The following is a 19,238-nucleotide window of genomic DNA, read 5'->3' as shown; positions in this document are numbered from 1 at the left end:
TCCATCAGCCAGGACCGGACACCCAAAGACATGTGGTAAGAGCCACCCAACTGAGCTTGGTCTGGATCAGCTGACCCAAGCCACTGTTTGGGGATTGTTGTTACACAGCGATACTTACAGCTGCAGGCAGAGTCAGTGGGTATACAGAAGAGGCATAGTCTTAGGCTATTTAGGAAGCACAGGGAGTCCAGGGCCTGGGGATGGGGGCAGGAAAAGCAGGAGAGGAGCTGACCTTGATGTTTCCGGCATAAGCAACTTGTCTGATATTGATGTTTAACTGAGGTAGAAAACAGGAAGAATGGCAGGTTTGTGGGGAAAGATGAGCGCTCCTTTGGCCAGGCTGGCTTGAGATGCCCCAGTGACTTCCAGGAGGGATGTGTTGTTGGCAGTGGACCTGCATGTTGCTGAGGTGATGGGCTGAACTCAAGGATGTACCAGTTACCTTTGGGCCACATTCCCTTTCATGCAGTTACCTCTTAAGTGTGTGCCCATATTGAAAGAATCGGACGTGACTTAGTGACCAAACACCAACATATTGATTTGAACTGATGAAAATTCACCTGGACAGCTTTAAAAACAATCAGAATTCACGGGTGATTCTGGTCTTTTCTGTGCATGCTCCTTCTGCTCACCTGGCTACTTTCTGTTTCACTGAACATGAGCACCACTATCAACAGAAGTGTACTTGACGCAAAAGTAGTGAAAACACAGACCAGTGACATTTCCCACCGGTCAGGAGCTTCAGTGGTGGCAGGAGGAGACACCACGGTCACCGGCAATGCCTATTTCACTTTTCCACGGTGTCCTCATCACCCACCAGTGGAGATACATGATTCACTAAACAGTAATGGATGCTCACTATAAACGGAAAAGAAGGGCTTTGAATAATTTGGGGATGAAGACACTCACTTGAGAAGATTATTAATGGTTTCTATGAGGGAAAGAACAGATGGGGTAGGAAGAATGTTTGGGAAAAGAAGTGGTCAGAGTATCAGACTGTCCCAATAAGATCCTGACCCCATCATACTCAGGGTGTGCACGCGGCCATGGATGTGGGGTGAAGTTGTTGGCTAACACACAAGTGACATTCAGCATGGGCTGGCACCTTCTCAACATTCTATATGTATGAACTCACGGAATCCTCATAAACAACCCCAAAAGGAGGAGGTGTGACTCTAGTCCTCATTTTATTATTATTTAAAAAATGTATTTATTTTAATGGGAAGCTAATTACTTTACAATATTGTGATGGTTTTGCCATACATTGACATGAATCAGCCATGGGTACATGTGCTCCCCATCCTGAATCCCCCTCCCACCTCCCTCCCTTCCCACCTCCCTCCCCATCCCATCCCTCTAGGTTGTCCCAGAGCACCAGCTTTGAGTGCCCTGCTTCATGCATTGAACTTGACTGGTCATCTGTTTTACATATCATAATATACATGTTTCAATGCTATTCTCTCATATCATCCCAGCCTCACCTTTTCCCACATAGGCCAAAAGTCTGTTCTTTACATCTGTCTCTTTTTTGCTATCTTACATATACGGTCATGGTTACTGTCTTTCTAAATTCCATATATATGCATTAATATACTGTATTGGTGTTTCTCTTTCTGACTTACTTCACTCTGTATAATAGGTTCCAGTTTCATCCACCTCATTAGAACTGAGTCAAATGCATTCTTTTTTTAAGCTGAGAAATATTCCATTGTGTATATGTACCTAGACTGTGTGGATCACAACAAACTGTGGGAAATTCTGAGAGACATAGGAATACCAGACCACCTGACCTGCCTCTTGAGAAACCTGTGATCAGCTCAGGAGGCAACAATTAGAACTGGACATGGAACAACAAATTGGTTCCAAATAGGGAAAGGAGTATGTCAAGGCTGTATACTGTCACCCTGCTTATTTAACTTATATGCAGAGTACATCATGCGAAATGCTGGGCTGGAAGAAGCACAAGCTGGAATCAAGATTGCCAGAAGAAATATCAATAACCTCAGAAATGCAGTGACACCACCCTTATGGCAGAAACCGAAGAAGAACCAAAGAGCCTCTTGATGAAAGTGCAAGAGGAGTGTGAAAAAGTTGGCTTAAAGTTCAACATTCAGAAAACGAAGATCATGGCATCTGGTCCCATCACGTCATGGCAAGTAGATGGGGAAACAGCAGAAACAGTGTCAGACTTTATTTTTGGGGGCTCCAAAATCACTGCAGATGGTGATTTCAGCCATGAAATTAAAAGACGCTTACTCCTTGGAAGAAAAGTTATGACCAACCTAGATAGCATATTCAAAAGCAGAGACATTACTTTGCCGACTAAGGTTCATCTGGTCAAGGCTATGGTTTTTCCTGCGGTCATGTATGAATGCGAAAGTTGGACTGTGAAGAAGGCTGAGTGCCGAAGAACTGATGCTTTTGAACTGTGGTGTTGGAGAAGACTCTTGAGGGTCCCTTGGACTGCAAGGAGATCCAACCAGTCCTTTCTGAAGGAGATCAGCCCTGGGTGTTCTTTGGAAGGAATGATGCTAAAGCTGAAACTCCAGTACTTTGGCCACCTCATGTGAAGAGCTGACTCATTGGAAAAGACTGATGCTGGGAGGGATTGGGGGCAGGAGGAGAAGGGGACAACCGAGGATGAGATGGCTGGATGGCATCATGGACTAGATGGACATGAGTCTGAGAGAACTCCAGGAGATGGTGATGGACAGGGAGGCCTGGCGTGATGCAATTCATGGGGTCGCAAAGAGTCGGACACGAGTGAGCGACTGAACTGAACTGACACCTTTTCATGTGTTTGTTAGCCATCTATATGTCTTCTTTGGAGAAATGTCTGTTTAGTTCATTGGCCCATTTTTTGATTGGGTCATTTATTTTTCTGGTATTGAGCTACATGAGCTGCTTGTGTATTTTGGAGATTAATTCCTTGTCAGTTGTTTTATTTGCTATTATTTTCTCCCATTCTGAAGGCTGCCTTTTCATGTTGCTTATAGTTTCCTTCATTGTGCAACAGCTTTTAAGTTTAATTAGGTCCCATTTGTTTGTTTTTATTTCCATTACTCTGGGAGGTGGGTCATAGAGGATCTTGCTGTGATTTATGTTAGAGTGTTCTGCCTATGTTTTCCTCTAAGAGTTTTATAGTTTCTGGTCTTATGTTTAGATCTTTAATCCATTTTGAGATTACTTTTGTGTATGGTGTTAGAAAGTTAGATCTAGTTTCATTCTTTTACAGGTGGTTGACCAGTTTTCCTAGCAACATTTGTTAAATAGATTGTCTTTTCTCTATTGTATATTTTTGCCTCTTTTATCAAAGATAAGGTGTCCATAGGTGCATGGATTTATCTCTGGGCTTTCTATTTTGTTCCATTGATCTATATTTCTGTCTTTGTGCCAGTACCATACTGTCTGATGACTGTGGCTTTGTAGTAGAGCCTGAAGTCAGGCAGGTTAATTCCTCCAGTTCCGTTGTACTTTCTCAAGATTGCTTTGGCTATTCAAGGTTTTTTGTATTTCCATACAAATTGTGAAATTATTTGTTCTAGTTCTGTGAAAAGTACCATTGGTAGCTTGACAGGTATTGTGTTGGATCTATGGACTGCTTTGGGTAGTATATTCATTTTAACTATATTGATTCTTCCAATCCACAAACACGGTATATTTCTCGATCTATTTGTGTCATCTTTAATTCCTTTCAACAGTTTTATAGTTTTCTATATATAGGTCTTTTGTTTCTTTAGGTAAATTTATTCCTAAGTATCTTATTCTTTTTGTTGCAATGGTGAATGGGATTGTTTCTGTAATTTCTCTGTTTTCTCATTGTTAGTGTATAGGAATGCAAAGGATTTCTGTGTTTTAATTTTATATCCTGCAACTTTACTATATTCATTGATTAGCTGTAGTAATTTTCTAGTGGTGTCTTTAGGGTTTTCTATGTAGAGGATCATGTCATCTGCAAACAGTGAGTTTTACTTCTTCTTTTCCAATATGGATTCTTTTTCTTTTTTTTTTTCTGATTGCTGTGGCTAGGACTTCCAAAACTATGCTGAATAGCAGTGGTGAGAGTAGGCATTTTTTAATATTATTTTTTAAAATTTATTTTTAATTGAAGGATAATTGCTTTACTATAATGTGTTGGTTTCTGCCATATATCAACATGAGTCAGCCATAGGTATACATATGTCCACTCTCTCTTAAGCCTCCATTCCCACCTCCCAATCCATCCCATCCCTCTAGGTTGTCACAGAGCACTGGTTTGAGCTGAGTCAAACAGCAAATTCCCACTGGTGATCTATTTTACATACGCCAGTGTATATGTTCCCATGCTACTCTCTCAATTCACCCCACCCACCCCTTTCCTCACTGGGTCCACAAGTCTGTTCTGTATGTCTGCATCTCCACTGCTGCCCTGCAAATAAGTTCGTAAGTAACATATTTCTAGATTCTATTTACATGCGTTAATATATATTTGCCTTTTTCCTTCTGATCTACTTCACTCTGTATATGGGCTCTAGGTCTGTCCACCTCATTAGAACTGACTCAAATGCGTTCCTTTTTATAGCTGAGTAATATTCCACTGTGTATATGTAACCACAACTTCTTTATCCAGTCATCTGTTGATAGGCGTCTAGGTGGTTTCCACGTCCTGTGTGTGTGCGTACATGTACATTCAGTCGTGTCTGACTCTGCAACCCCATGGACTATAGCCCACCAGGCTCCTCTGTCCATGGAATTGTCCAGGAAGAATACTGGAGTGGGTTGCCGTTCCCTTCTCCAGGGGATCTTCCCAACCCAGGGATTGACTGTGTCTCCTGCATCTCCTGCACTGGCAGGTGGATTCTTTACCACTGTGCCACCTGGGAAGCTCTTCCATAACCTAGTTATTATAAACAGTGCTGCAATGAACATTGGGGTAGGTGTGTCTTTTTCAATTATGATTTCCTCAGGGTATATATGCCCAGTAGTGGGATTGCTGGGTCACATGGTAGTTTTATTTCTAGTTTTTTTTTTAAGGAATCTCCATACTGTTTTCCATAGTGGTTATTATCAATTTGAATTCCCACCAACAGTCCTAGAGCAGGAAGCTGAGGCACGAAGAGGTGGAGGAAACTGCCAAGGGCACAGAGGCAGGGAGTGAGAGGGCAGGCACTTGGCCGTGGCATCTGAGGTCTGTGGGTGCCATCCCCCTGAGGTTCTGCAAAAGGACTCGCTTCCCAGCTGAAGGGGCAGCTGTCACTCTCCAGCCCTTTCTGGCCACACTGCTGCCACTTCCCTCTTCTGCTCGCCTGCCTGCTCCTCGGCCCCAGTCCTAGCTGTATTTTGTGGCCACACATTTACATCTCTTCCTTCTGGCCCTGGGTCTCTGAGGGAGAATGCCCCAGAAACCACCTCCCTGAGGGTGCATGCCCCGGTCTCTACATCTGAGCACTGTCTTCAAGGGGAACTGGATCAAGCCAGCATTGCAGGTGGGCATGACAGGCACATAAGAGCAGAAGAGCAACACTGGGGAAGCAGCCGGTATGAGAGGGGGAAGGTAACTTCTGAGTCTCCAAGACAGAGTTGTCAGGGTGCCCAGCGTCGGGCCACCTCTAACAGCAGCACAAAGGTTTCCCAGGGAGCAGTAACAAAGGCCAGGCTGAAGCCTGCATGCCTGAGTGACTGTTTACAGCTCTGCAAAAAGGGCAAGATGCCCGGCCTCGGAACGGGGCTGAAAGGCATTCCACCAAGCCTGGCTCGCCCAGGCAGCGCAGGATGCAACCCTGATCGACCAAGCAATGAGGATGAAGAACTGACCCCTGTGCTCCCGTGAACCACAGAGACATCAGCAGCCAGTATCCTGTCCCCAAGAAGAGTCGGGGGAATGAGTGCTGATGTTAGGACACTCTGGCTGTTGCCAGCCTGTGCCCACTGCCCGTGACCCTGAAATAAGCAGGCTCCAAGGGGGACAGAACACAGCTCCAAACCACCATTGGGCACTGGGGTTACAGACGCCCCAGAGAAAACCTGCCTCCATGGAGGTAGATAGAAAACCAAGTATTAGAGGGGCAGGAAAGAAAATGTGAATAATTAATTGCTATGAAAGGCCTCTCCGCCTCCCTGGAGGAGCAGGGACAGCGTCACTGTAGGATATGCCTTTATCATATCTATTACACGGCCTCTCAAAGGCCCTCAGAGAACACCTGTTCAGTGAGGGAAGGACGCAGACCCAAGAGGCCAACGGGCGGACCCCCCGCCCCCTGCCAGGGCTGGAGAGAGAGCGGAGCTGTTCACCAAGCTTTCCAACTGGCTTGTGCTTCCCAAGAGGACGAGGAAGATTGCTTCCTGTGTGATTCTATACAATTAGATTTTCTTTGGAGAATGGATAACACTGTAAGCAGCTGTAAGTAAAGCGCTGCACCAGGTCAGGCCTTTTATGAGGCAGAAAGAGTATTATTAGCTTGAGGATTTGTTCCCTTTACACCAATATTTTACTCTTTTGTATATTCCCCTGTTTCTGTCTTGTTAAGTGTAACAGAAAATAACTTACACGATAACAATAATGTATTGTGTTCTTATTGTTTGTCAGACACTATCTTAAAAGCCTCAAATATCTCATTTAAGGTTTACTTGGCTTTGATCCCTGGGTCAGGAAGATTCCCTGGAGAAGGCACCCACTCCAGTTTTCTTGCCTGGGAAATCCCATGGACAGAGGAGCCTGGCAGGCTATAGGGGGTTGCAAGAGTGCCACACAACTTAGCAACTAAACCAACCAACCAATTTTTAAAACACCACCATGATAAAGGTGAGGCAGGAGGTAGAGGCTCCCCAAACCCCACCTCCCAGCCCTGGGGTAAAGCGATTGGAGATTCATTCCCTGTGGATCAAAACTCAAAGACAAGAGCAGGACCTTTAAGGGAGGAGGCTGGGCCCTGCCCGGACCATATGTTTCTTTTCTTGAAGTCAGGGGACTTCCCTGACCACACATGAACAGAAAAGGCTCCCTGGAGGCCAAAGGCGAGTGATGCCAGGGGATGTTCTCCACCCATACGCCTCTTCAGTAAAATCCATTTTGGCTAAGAGATGTGTGTGCACACATGGGGGGATCCTGAGATATACCAAATATGAACTGTGAACCAGGCAAATCAAAATGACCGGCCAAAGGAAACCCAGAAGAAATACCCCATAAAAGTAATTCAAACTGCCACGAGTTCAGCGACTCTCTCTCCCTGAGTCTGCCTGTGTGTCTGTTCACATGTACTGTACTCTTTTCCCTCTTAATACTTTACTAGCTTCACTACTTTCTGTCTTTGTGGGAGTTCTTTCCTGCAAGGCCAAAGGGCCAGGGCCCTTGGCATTGATCATTGGTCTAGTGGCTAGGATGAGGTGCCGTCACCACTGCGAACTAGCCTCAATCTCTGGCTGGGAACCCAAGCCCCAAGATCAAAGGTATATCGTTTCTCTCCATCTTGCAGGTGAAATGTTAACTGACTTGCCAAAGGCCATTAGGCTGAGGAAGAACTGGGTCTCTATGTTCCTCAACATGTGCTTTTTCTTTTTTGGGGGGTTGCATGCCATATGGCTTGTGGGATCTTAGTTCCCCATCCAGGGATCAAATCCACAGCCCCTACCATGGAAGAGCAGTCTTAACAGGACTGCTAGGGAAGTCACCTTGCCGCTTTTATTTTTAAGTAAATTTACTTATTTTCCCACACCACACAGCTGGTGGGACCTTGGCTCCCTGACCAGGGATCGAACCTGGGCCCCCTGCAGTGGAAGCGCAGAGTCCTAACCACTGGACTGCCAGGGAAGTCCCACTTTTTCTTGCCTCTTGAGCCCACCAACCTTATGATCATCCTGCCCTGAACCGCAGCCTGCTTGGCCAGGCTCCATCAGGAGATGTGGTTGGGTACTTTTGCTGTGAATGGACTGACCGATGTGTCTGGGCAGCTTCTGGCAATCTCTGACCTGTGTGGGGGTCCTGAGTCTGGTGGAGGCACAGGGAGGGGGCTGAGTCCTCCTGCTTGTTGACAGATGACCTGATGCTGGGCCTCCCACTGGGTCATCTCAGTGCTGCCTGTGGCAGGACCCCTCACTGCCACTCTCTGCATCCCAAGGCTTCACGCCAGCCTTGCCTGCACTGTCCCCTGCTGTCTGGTGTCCGCCAGCCTAGCCCTCCTTGCAGAACTGACAAACTGCTGTGTCCTCAAGACACTGACTTCCTAATAGCAGGTATGTCCAAGTGAAGGTCCAGATCACCTGTTCCAAAGGGAATGAATGCCTGGCCAAGTCTAAGGACATGACAAGGTCAGACACCCCTTTCTAGAATTTCTGGGCAATGATTAATGTCTCTTGTCACTTTATCCACCATTTATCACGGACAGTCTGCAATTCTGTGACAATGACTTGGGCTTCCCTGGTGGCTCAGCGGTAAAGAATCCGCCTGTGATGCATGAGCCACAGGAGACGTGGGCTCGATCCCTGGGAGGAAGATCCCCTGGAGGAAGGCATGGCAACCTTCTCCAGTACTGTTGCCTGGAGAACCCCCATGGACAGAGGAGCCTGGTGGGCTACAGTGCATAGTGTCACAATCAGCCAGACATGACTGAAGCGACTGAGCATGCGTGCATGCACGGCACTGACTTATTTAATCAAGGAATGTTTATGGAGCACCTACTATCTGCCAGAAGTGTCAGATACAGTGGTGAATAAAACAGTCTCTGCCTTCATAGAACTTATCATCTAGTTAGTGAGGGAGATAGACAATAAACAAATTAAGATGAAGTCAGGTACCTAAGTGCAATAGACACTTCACTGTACAAACTCATGTTCAATGTGGGTACTGCAAGGGTTTCCAAGGCAACAGCCATAACCCCGACCATCACCTAAATAAACTGTCCTAGACCATTCCAGGGCCCTAAGACCCACAGGGCCCCCACACAGCTCAGAAGGCCAACAGAGTCTGAACAAGGGCCCCTCCAGCTGCTGCAGGCTGCTTGCTTCAGGGAACCTGGCTCCAGAGTTTAGCTAGAGTCCCTCCAACCTCAAATGCAGGAGGTTGAATAAACTTATTTACATTTCTAAAGCCCCATTCTGAGGCACCCAACAGTTCAGCGGCTTGGATACCTAATCTACTGACCAGATGCACATGACCAAGTGGCAGAAAACCCACAGACAACGGTGGATCAGGTATGTAGGATCCACACACCCAGGGCATAGACTGACGTGTGAAGTAAGACTGGGTCAGAAAGCAGGAGGGAAAGAGACCCCAGAATGACAAGGAACACAAAACCCGCTGCGTTAAAGTGCCACAGGGGGCCAACCTCTCACCATTAAGCTGCCTGGTCTTTCCTGAATGCCAGAAATAAAAGCTGCCAGAAAGGGGCTTCCAAATTCCTTCCTGGGAGAATCTATTCATCCGAAATGTAATGAATAACCTGCCTTCAGCTCTGTTTTTTTCTTTCAGTTTTTCTTAAAGCCAGTTCTTCGAACCTCTGAACTAATTAAAAATTGAAGCAAACCCCTTTGTCTCTGACAACACTTAAAGCCCCAGACATTCTCAATTCTTAGTACTTTTATGATTTTGACAAGGCCTTTGATTGGCCTGAAATTTTGAGCTGTGAAGAGAATAAGACCGGTCCCAGTGCCAGCCCCAAAATACAGTCAAAACGAGACACAGGGTTGGCAATAGTGGCAATCTGGTGGCAGTGAGGTACATATAGAATATTTAACATAGGGGATCCAAAATGCTTCTCCTCTCAGCCTGAATTCACAGAGCATGCGTGCGTGCTAAGTCGTTTCAGTGGTGTCTGACTCTCTGAGATCCTATGGACTATAGCCCAGCAGTCTCCTCTGTCCATGAGATTCTCTAGGCAAGAATACTGGAGTGGTTTGCTATGCCCTCGTCCAAGGGATCTCCCAGACCCAGGGATCGAACCTGCATCTCTTAAGTCTCCTGCGTTGGCAGGCAGATTCTTTACCACTAGTACCACGGACTTTCCTGTGATTGAAGAATGGAATACAGGCTAGAATACCTAGTCTATCAACCAGACGCACATGGAAACCCATGGAAAATGGCGCATCGGGTGTGTAGGACGCACACACCCAGAGCATAGGCTAATGGGTGAAGTCAGAAAGCAGGAGGATAGCACAGTGGTAAAGAATCCACCTACCAATACAGGAGACTCGAGTTCGATCCCTGGGTTGGGAAGGTCCCTTGGAGAAGGAAATGGCAACCCACTCCAGTATTCTTGCCTGGGAAATTCAATGGACAGAGGAGCCTGACTACTGTCCATAGGGTCGCAAAGAGTCGAACATGACTCAGCATGTACGCATATAGACTGAAGCAAAAAAAAAAAACCCTCTGTTTTCCTTTGACAGAGGAAAACACTAGGGCATCTTTCTGATCCTTGGGCTTTTGTAAGAGGTACGGCTTTGCTGTTACTGTATTTGACCAGTCTCTCAATTTTCCTCATCTATTGCAGAAACAATGTCAGGAATCTGAACATGTGATTCGTATTCTTAAGCTCATTCTAAAACTATTAAGAGAGAAATAATATAGAAAGCAAGGCAGATGCTTTAGACACATTGCATGTTTTTTTTTCATGTGGAACTGTGATGTCCACTTGACTTTAAAGGTATTTCTAAGCTTTGCTGTGAGACAAACCTCCAGATGGGGAGAAAAGGGGGAATCAAAGGCCAGACACCAACCAGCCAGGAAGGACCAAGTCACTTTAAATTCCGACACTGCTTGACTGCCATTCTGGAAGAGGGCCAGGAAGTTGATATGTGATTAGTCTGAGAAGCTTTAATTCAGCTAAAAACACTTAAGCATATCTGGCATAGTTATTCAAGTCCTGAGGACTTAATGATTTTGCAAGTTTATGAGAAGGTAAGACAGGCCTGATGCACACTAACATTCAATGCTTAGCAATAGTACTCGGGGGGCTTCCCTGGTGGTCTAGGGACTAAGACTCTGCACTCCCAATGCAGGGGGCCTAGGTTCAATCCCTAGTCAGGGAACTAAATTCCACATCACACAACGAAGACCCAGTGCAGCCAAATAAATATTAAAACAAACAAACAAACAAACAAAGGAGTGTTCAAGCAACTCTAACAATAAAGAAATTGTTTTAAAACGTACTAGACCATTTATGTATAAAAATTATACTGTTCAGAATGACCGCAGAGTCTCTAGTATTCTACACACGATCACTCTACTCAGTAACTGCCATTTTTTCTAGAACACATTGTATCTTGTCATTTCCATCAGTGGCACAGTTCCCCTGAGAGTGCCAGGACCTCAATAAAATTCTGAAGATTTGGAGGTGAGGCAGCAGGGCTTGCCAACAACACGACTGGAGGGTTAATCTTGTTTTAAGAAGTAAGGTGTATCCATCAAAGCCAAACAGACAAAAGAGGAAGATGTTAACCAAACCTATCCCCAGGATTTGTTCACCAAGACCGCTCAGCCTTACAATGGAGCTAGCAGGAGGAACCCTCATAATTACTGTAATTAAGATTTATTTTAAAAAGGGATTTGTCTGGCAGGATGTTGAGAAATGAGACGGGCCATGATTAGCCGTTACAAGTCTAGGAAAAAAAATACTACGGCCATGCATATAAAAGACATAGTGGATGGTCTTAGGAAAATCATTGATTAAATCTGGTTTTGCTCATGGTCAAACTAGCAATACGGGAAATAGAGCCTGTGGACTCTTATTTATTTATTTTTTGCCTAAAATTCAGTGAAACATTCAAAAGCGTTGCCAATTTGAATAGGATATTGATGTACCCCCGGTCCTTGTTTCCAAGTTTCCTTAGAAAAATATGTATGTTACAGCCCATTGGAAGAACAAGCTTCCTGGGGGCAACTCAAAAATTAAAGATGGGGGAGGGACATCCTTGGTGGTCCAGTGGTTAAGACTCCATGTTCCCAATGCATAGGGGGCGGGTTAGCCTATGATCCCACAGGCCATGCGGATTGGCCAAAAAAAAAAAAAAAAAAAAGATGGGGGAGGCATTTAGGTCTGCTCCCACCCACCGCCACCCACCGGCATGTTTCAGATGACGTCAGACGATTCACCCAGGTTGACCAGTTAGTCAATGGCAGGTCGAGAAAGAGAAGAAACACATCCCAACTCCTAGTCTGCGGTTCTGCCCGGTTCTGAAGTTCCCTTTCCTACTGATGCGCCCAAGGACTGCAAAGCAGGCAGAGACAGAGTCCCTTCCCGAGCTCACAACCTAATTAAGAAAGCAAGACGCTCACACGTGAGCAATATAAGAAAAACACAAACTGGGAGGTGGCAGGTTTAGGATGCTCTAGAAGATGAATTGCAGAGATAATAACCGAAGTTCTCCTCTTTCCCCGTTTTCTTAGTGCCTGTTTCCCTCCACCTGCAGAGTCCGGGCTGTTCCTTGCTTCAGGGAGTGTGGGGGCTGACGGACTCATTCATCACGCTTCTGAGTTTAGGTTGTTTTCCAATCACAGCAGAGCAAAAAGCCTGGAAGCACAAAGCTCTCTACTGTGAGGATAGGGGGGTTGGAGACGGAAGAGGCTTTCTGAGCCAAAAAGGGCTAAGAACCTAGAGCAGGGGGTTCACCTTGTGAACTGGAAGCCAAGAAGAACGTGTGGTGCTGTGGGCGTGGCTTTTCTCGCTCAGATGATGTCATGTTTGGGCTCCTGGGGGGAAGGAGAAGACCGGAAGGGACAGGACCGAAGCCTGGATGTCAGAAGGTTTCTCACGATGGATCACGTACTGAACTCCCAGGCTGAGCCCTGCGGGGTGGGGCCCCCAGCGCAGACCTGTGCCTTCCCTTGCCAGGGGGTGAGGGCAGAGGCTCAGGAACGAAGTTCAGCTCTATTACAGAGATATAGGGCAGTTCCACCTTTATACCTGAGCAGGTGACTGTGAAAAACTCCTACTCACTGTAACAGGAGGTTCATAGAGAGTTCTCAACAGACAGCAGAAAGTGTTACAATCCAACTGATAGGGACCTCCTCTAAACATGCCAGCCTACAGAAAGACCTCCAGCTTCTAAGTCTAGGTTATCTATGACTCACACATTTTAGCCTCACTAGGTTCAAGCCTGAGGCAGTGGAATATTAAAAATGGAATCACAGAGGAAGCCCATTGTCCCAGCAACAGACAAAAGAAAGACCTCTCACAATTATTCTTGTTACACAGAAGGAAAGAGAAGTCCTTCAAGCATTGGTTGCACAGCTCAGCTTCACTCCCTTTTGATATCAATAATAATGTCAGATGTCAGAGTGAGATAAAAAAAAGGGGGGAGTGAGAGCAGGTAAAATGTTTCTTCTCTTCCATAACCAGTGTATTGTACAAAATTTGAAAGTTTAACAAATGTGGGGGGCTTCCCTGGTGGCTCAAATGGAAAAGAATCTGCCTATAATGCAGGAGTTCCAGGTTCGATCCCTGGGTCAGGTAGATGCCCTGGAGAAGGGAATGGCAACCTGCTCCAGTATTCTTACCTGGAGAATCCCATGGACAGAGGAGCCTGGTGGGCCACAGTCCACAGGGTTACAAAGAGTTGGACATACCTGAGTGACTAATGCTTTCACAACAAATCTGGAGGAAGGAGAGAAGGTTTACAAAGAAGAAAGAAAGAAGGACTAATGGGATCCTCTTTGCTTTCTTGGTCAATTCTGATTATAACCTTCAGTGGCTATGACCTGGCTTTTTACATACTGTTCCCCGAATATTCCCAACCTGTTATCCCCTCAAAAGTTAATGGCAACAATTTTGATGTTGAATAAAGATAGAAATTGGCTACTGGAGGGAAATTACTTTTCATGAAGCCTGTGCAGGGTACTGATGGTGTTTGGGTATTGTTAATAATGCCTGAGGTTGGAGCGGGTGTATAATCAATATCATTCATTTAATGAGAACCAGAGAACAGACTCCAACTTATGGGCCTCCAAAAGCTGGGTCTCCCTGTTTACAATCTACTCTTTAGAGCACTTTTGCCCATTCTTACTGTGTACATGTGAGTATAGTGTGTGTGAGTAGCCATCTATACAGTTTTTTGTGCATAAAATCTCAATTTTTATAAGACCCTGGCACTCAAATCCATGCCCACAGGACAGTGAAATAGTTCTTCTGGAGAATAACCAGGCAAGAGCGATCAGAAGCTTTAAAAAGTAAATATTTGACAATTTCACTTCTAGGAATTTATCCTAAGGAAATAATGAAGGATATGCATAAACTTGTGGTATAAAAATATTCCTGCCAATGCTTATAATAGTGAAAACGAGAAGAGGACCAACAATAGGGTACCAGTGAATGAAGTTTGGTACAGAAAGAAATACAATGGAATACTGTACAGTTAAACTATTACAGAAGTAAGTTTGGTATATAAAGAAAGTTCGCAATATGCTTAGTGAGAAAATCAGACTATAAAACTCTCCAATACTACTTTTGGTAATAATATACATATATGTAGGAATATAGATGCCCAGAAAAAAATCTGTAAAGGCAGACACCAAATTATGACTTGTTTCTGGATGGCAGCATTCTGAGTTTTCTTCTTTTGGTGAGAAAAGCACCTGGCATGCTAGGGGAATGTGTAATGGCAGCTATTCACTTTTGTTCCCTCTCTTGGGATGGGGGTGGGGTCCCGACAACCGTGGTAGACCAGATGTCCCTGAAGTGTCACTTCAGCCCTTCAGGGAAAATCTGATCATGAGAACCCTGCCTCCATTTTTCTTTCACATCCTGGCTAGAAATGGACACCCTTTATATAGTTGAAATCACACAATTAAAACTTATCTTTGAAGCCAGAAGGACTACACGACAATTTTTTGGAAACGGATGTCCATGTAACAGACCATCAGAGGAATTATCCATATGGGATACTGAACTCAGACTCTGATTCCCTGATGAGTATCTTTGGCTATTGCTTTTCTCTTATCAACTGTCAAACAGTAATACTGTCTAGTTTCTCAGGTTCCCACTCAGAGGACTCTGAATATATAGATTCCACACCATCAACTAACTAACATTCAAAGTGCATTCACAATTTCAGCTCCAATAGGTTCATTCACCTCAGGTTTCATTTGCTAATTCCATGATCATATAGATAAAGCTGCTGCTTGCTTCTCAAAAGAACCCCAGACAAATACCTCTAGCTAGCCTGATAAAGAACAGGTCCTATGTTTTAAAATAAACTACGCTTAGAACTTCCCTTGGTGGTCCAGTGGTTAAGAATCTGCCTGCTAATGCAGGGGACATGGGTTTAATCCCTAGTCTGGAAAGATCCCACGTGCCGCGGGGCAACTAAGCCTGTGTGCCACAACTACCAAAACCAGCGCTTCAGAGTTGGTGCTCTACAAGAAGAGAGTAGCCACTGTTCCCCACAACTAGAGAAAGCCCACCCGCAGCAACAAAAACCCCGCACAGGCAAAAAATAAAACACATTAATTAAAAAAAGCTATTCTTGGAGGAGGAATACAATTCTCTTCTTTTACACTATCCATAAAATAACTTAAATATTAAGTGGATAATTTTATCTAGATGTTATAGTTATACAAATCCTAGGGCCCACAGAGTGAGTGAAGTCACTCAGTCGTGTCCGACTCTTTGTGACCCCATAGATTGTAGGAGCCTACCATGCTCCTCTGTCCACGGGATTTTCCAGGCAAGAGTACTGGAGTGGGTTGCCATTTCCTTGACTGTATCATTAAAAGTTAGCCTCTGAAAGTAAGAAACTTGGAGCAATCAGGGACGATTAAGAGCAATCTTATTTATTGGGGGGAAGAGCTAGATCAGTGCTCTGTAAAATATAAGTGCAAACTCACTTGGCTTAGGAGTTCAGGGGTGGGGCCTGGGAGTCTACATTTCTAACAGAGTGATGCTGATGCAGGGGTCTGTGGACTACACTCTGAGTAGCAAGTTTTCCTGTTTGGTGATTTAATGTGCTATGCCAAGCCAAGAATACCTTGTCTGGGCAGCTGACAAAATGTGGAATGGGCAAATACCTGCACCAGCTGCATTTTATAGCTCTCAGCCTCTGCTCAGCTCCACCTGTGTGGCTGCAAGGCCCAGACCTGTCAAAAATGACACTCACAGGGCTGAGGCATCTATATTAGTGTTCCCTACAAGCTACGTGCTAAATGGCTCTGGCCCTACGAGGAAGGCCCAGGAGCACAGCAGCTGTCTCAAACACGAAGCCACAGATGCCCCAGGGAAAGCCTCAGTGTCGGGGGCCCTGGGAAGAGGCCACAAGCACCAGGGCCCTTCTCCATACGCAGGAGAGCCAGTTCCTAACTGGAGTGAGACCAGTGCATCCCCAGGAGGAGAGAGGACGTCTTGAGGGCTCTTTCCCACACGGCTGCAGGAGCTGGCAGTGGGTGGCCCAGATGCCCCATGCTAGGGAATCCAATAGGTATTTCTGAGTAAAAGCAGTAATCCTACTCTTTGGAAGGCAGAGCCACAAGGCAGGACAGACTGGACAAGAAAATCAGACTGATCTGTCTACATGCACAACATCTTAATGGCTTCTGATTGGTCTCTGTGACCATGAGCACAGATGAGGAAGGGCTGCATCATCAGTGGTAACGTCACAGAGCCTGTCCAGGGCTGAGGCATCATTCCAGTTGTGCAGTAGCTCACCGCAACCTCCATGAGGGCAGCTCTGCATGTGAACCTAACTGTTAGGCCAGAACAGGTTCTCACGCAGAATAAAAATGGAAGGAGTTCTTGTTTGGGGTTCATTTGCTGGAAGTTGCACACTCAAGCCTTCCTGGCACACAAACCCTGACTGTTCTGCACTGAAAATATATACACATGTCCCCAATGCATTCATTTGTTTTATGTCAACTGTATATCAACTGTATGTATACAACAGTATGTCGGACAGCATCACTAGTATTAACATCAATAAGCCCTTTGGAATCCGAGAAGTAGAAAATGAAAGAAAGTAGTGGTGGACGTGAACTGAGATACTTAAGATACCTGTCAGGTTGGTTTTTAAAGACCGTGTTACGGTCTTTAACTAACTTTGTCTGAAAGGCAATATTCTAAATTAGAGAAAATTTGTGACTTTTCTTTTGGTGCTTTTACTGCATTAGGAATGTGAAGCTGGGGATGGAATAGGTGGATTTTTTAGTCTTTTGGCAAGCCTGTGTATATTGCTGATTCCACACTGATCACAGAATTAAGCAACTTCAATGGCTGAAATTGTTCTTCATAAGGATTAATACATAGGTTGGAGTTCTGCTTAGATCTTATGGAATAAGATTCTGGAAGATATTTGTTCTGAAATCATAATGGGGAAAGAACTGTACACAGAAAACAAAATTAAGACACTTACAAATGGATCAAACTGAAACTGACTCCCATCACCTCTTCCAAAACACTGATCTTCCTGTTTCTGGATGTGTGTGATAAAAACTGGCTGTAAAATGAACAAACTCTGTCAATAAGTTATCTTCTCTTCTAATAAAAACAGAAAGAAAATAATGAATATTTCATATCCCAAGTCTGAATTTAGCTCTGGATATAGGGACACAAATCATATACACAAATATTCCCCACCATTGGTGAGTCCTACAGGACAAAACCATAATTTTCTAGGTGCTGCTGCTTTAAAAGCTCCTTACATTCTTTCATTAATTAAATCACAATGGGCTTATCTTTCCCTCCATGCTGAGGGGAGGCACAGATGTAGCCAGAGACAAAATCAAAATGTATTATGCTTCCGTATCCTGAAATAGCATGGAAATGATGACACCACTGAGAAATGAAAAGAAAAAGACAGCATTTAGAAAGATGAGTCTGTGAACAAAGGCAGCCTTGGGAAGGGATGGGATGTCCTCCCATCAGAACAGCGAGGCAGGCTTGACAAGCCCCAAGGTGGCTCTCAACCAGCTACAGTGCCTTGCAATTAACCAAGTGAATTGAAAGAAAGTGAAAGTGAAGTTGCTCAGTCGTGTCCAACTGTTTTTGACCCCATGTACTGTAGCCCACCAGGCTCCTCCGTCCATGGGATGCTCCAGGCAAGAGTACTGGAGTGGGTTGCCATTTAATCAAGATAGCCTGATTTTTTCCATTTAAAAAGCACCTGCGGGGGCAGGGCACAGCCTTCGAAAGGATGACAGAGCTCGAGGACATGACATAAACTGATGAGAACCAAATGGGTCCAAGATGGGCGGACAAGTTGACTTCCACTAGACCTTGAGCCTCAGTAAATGCTCATCGTAACACACCAGCAAGCTAAGTGACACACTCAGGCACCATGACAGTTTCAAGGCTGACCATCAAAGACCAAAAAGTGGGCAGTGGCCCAATTCCTGGAAATCCCACCCCTTCTCCCAAATAGTTGGAATAATCTGCCCCACTCATTAGCCTATGAAAATTGCCCAGTCTATAATAGCTTAGGGGCTTCCCTGGTAGCTCAGCTGGTAAAGAATTCAAATGTAATGCAGGACACTGCCTGGAGCATAGGAGACCCAGGTTTGATCCCTGGGTCTGGAAGATCCCTTGGAGAAGGACATGGAAACCCACTCCAGTATTCTTGCCTGGAAATACCACGGATAGAAGAGCCTCGTGGGCTACAGTCCATGAGGTCGCAAGAATAAGACACAACTTAGAGATTAAACCACAACATAAAAGCTAACCCCACCATAGTTTGAGGTCTCTCTTGCCTTCTGAGATGGCCCATACTCTGTGGAGTGCGTTTCTCTCTAAATTTACTTCTTACCTATCAAAACAAAACCCCAAGCAAACACCTGCAATCTACTGACCATTTTTCCTTGAGATGAGAATGTGTCCAGAGGCCCTCAGCAGCAGCTGGGCCTCTTTGAGGCTGCCCTCAACGGCCAGTCACAGACACCGTGGCCCCAGGAAAACCGAGGGGACAGGAGCTCAGGACCATCAGGGAGAATGTGGGTGGGAAACAGGGAAGCTACCTGACTCACTAGAAGCGCAGGGCAGGAAGCAAGGGACAGAGAGCGGAGAGAAACTGGCGGGCAGGAATCGAGGGGCACAGGCAGGGGCCAGGGAAGATGGGGGGGAAACGGGTGAAAACAGGTTCAGTGGCTCCCGCCCACCCATACATGTGCCTTTTTTGCACAGCTTACTACACGCTCCTGGGCTCAGATGAGCAGAACGCACTGCTCAAGGCCATTTCTCCATAATTTCAGACACAGAGGATTCCTCCGGGCACTGCCAAGCACCTTCTTGATCACTTCAACTGATCTTTTGCCATGTGTACTTTGGAAAGTCTGAAAGAGCATAAAACTGCCA

The 19,238-nt window shown here is 45.3% G+C and overlaps 1 protein-coding gene and 2 non-coding genes across 3 annotated transcripts in view; 1 reads left to right on the top strand and 2 right to left on the bottom strand.

Moving 5' to 3' along the window:
• The window catches only part of FAM124A (family with sequence similarity 124 member A), a 119,628-nt gene that overhangs the window by 85,275 nt on the left and 15,115 nt on the right, over positions 1–19,238 (bottom strand). The window lies entirely within an intron of this gene.
• On the bottom strand, positions 7,714–7,786 carry TRNAG-UCC (transfer RNA glycine (anticodon UCC)). The gene has a single exon. It is a non-coding gene; the product is annotated as a tRNA-Gly (tRNA).
• On the top strand, positions 10,926–10,998 carry TRNAG-CCC (transfer RNA glycine (anticodon CCC)). The gene has a single exon. It is a non-coding gene; the product is annotated as a tRNA-Gly (tRNA).

This window comes from Budorcas taxicolor, chromosome 12 (assembly GCF_023091745.1).
Source record: "Budorcas taxicolor isolate Tak-1 chromosome 12, Takin1.1, whole genome shotgun sequence".
NCBI classification, from domain to species: Eukaryota; Metazoa; Chordata; class Mammalia; order Artiodactyla; family Bovidae; genus Budorcas; species Budorcas taxicolor.
This window is presented reverse-complemented; position numbering and strand designations above follow the sequence as displayed.